Genomic DNA, 1356 nt, shown 5'->3' with positions numbered 1-1356 from the left:
ATTGGAGGTGAAGCAATGAGAAGAGCACAGGATCAAGAAAGAGCAAGAGCAAACTTTGCCAGAATAACATTTATATGAGGGTCTTAAAAAAGTTCCTGGAAAAGTGGAATTAAAAGATGATAGAAGTTTTGAGGGGGAAGTTACCGTGGCTGCGGGAACTAGAACTGGTGTAACCACGATTGCCTGACTGGGGACTTGAGCCGAACTGTCCTCGTTAGAATGTCGGGCAAAGACCGAATTGAGGTCTTTCCCTCATGAATGGCACAGACCATCATGAAGGCAAGATTTGAAAGGTGCACAGACAGGCCAGCCCCTCCTGAAGAAAAAAATCTGATGCCTTGACTCTTCGATTTTGGCAGATCCTAAAGATCATAGAGACTAAAAAGTTGATGGGTGAGGTGATGAGGGAAGCTGCCTTTTTCCTTGCCGAGATCAAGTTCACAGCTGGGGACTTCAGCACCACAGTTATCCAAAATGTGAATAAAGACCAAGTGAAGATTTGTGCTAAAAAAGATAATGTAGCAGGTGTTACTTTGCCAGCTATGAACTGACTGGTTTAGCCAGAGGTAGGGAACAATTGGCAAAGTTAAAGAGGAATTATGCCAAAGCAGTGGATCTCCTGGTGGAATTCGCTTCACTCCAGACCTCCTTTGTTACTTTGGATGAAGCTATTATAATAACCAACAGATGTGTCAATGCCATTGAACATGTCATCGTTCCCCAGATTGAATGAATCCTTTCTTACATCATCACAGAGCTGGATGAGAGAGAGCGAGAAGAGTTCTATAGGTTAAAGAAAATACAGGAGAAAAAAAAGATTCTCAAGGAAAAATCTGAGAAGGACTTGGAGCAATGCAGAGCAGCTGGAGAAGTGATGATGTGATGATGATGTCAGGTGCCATCGAGTCAGAACCGACTCAGAGCGACCCCATGCACAGCAGAACGAAACAATGTCTGATCCTGGGCCATCCTCACTACCGCTGCCACACTTGACGCCATCAATGCTGCCACCTGGCCAATCCATCTCGTTGGGGGTCTTCCTCTTTTTCTCTGACCCTCCATCTTAGCAAGCATGATATCCTTCTCCAGCGACTGTTCCCTCCTGACAATATGTCCAATTGAAGTTTGGCCATCCTGGCCTCCAAGGAGCACTCTGGCTGCACTTCTTCCAAAACGGATCTATTGTTGTTGTTGTTGTTGTTGTCAGGTGCCATCAAGTCAGAACCGACTCATAGTGACCCCATGCACAGCAGAACAAAACAATGTCCAATCCTGAGCCAACCCCACTACCACTGCCACACTTGGTGCCATCAGTGATGCCACCTGGCTGATCCATCTTGATGGGGGTCTTCCTCT

At 46.0% G+C, this 1356-nt stretch overlaps 1 pseudogene; it reads left to right on the top strand.

Annotated features, from left to right (window-relative positions):
- Positions 1-219: 219 nt before the first annotated feature.
- On the top strand, positions 220-883 carry LOC102839800 (annotated as a pseudogene).
- The last annotated feature ends 473 nt before the right edge of the window (positions 884-1356 follow it).

The sequence above is a fragment of the Chrysochloris asiatica genome, unplaced genomic scaffold (assembly GCF_000296735.1).
Source record: "Chrysochloris asiatica unplaced genomic scaffold, ChrAsi1.0 scaffold00286, whole genome shotgun sequence".
In the NCBI taxonomy this organism is placed as follows: Eukaryota; Metazoa; Chordata; class Mammalia; order Afrosoricida; family Chrysochloridae; genus Chrysochloris; species Chrysochloris asiatica.
The sequence above is the reverse complement of the archived record's forward strand: the minus strand, read 5'-3'. Positions and strand labels throughout refer to the sequence as shown.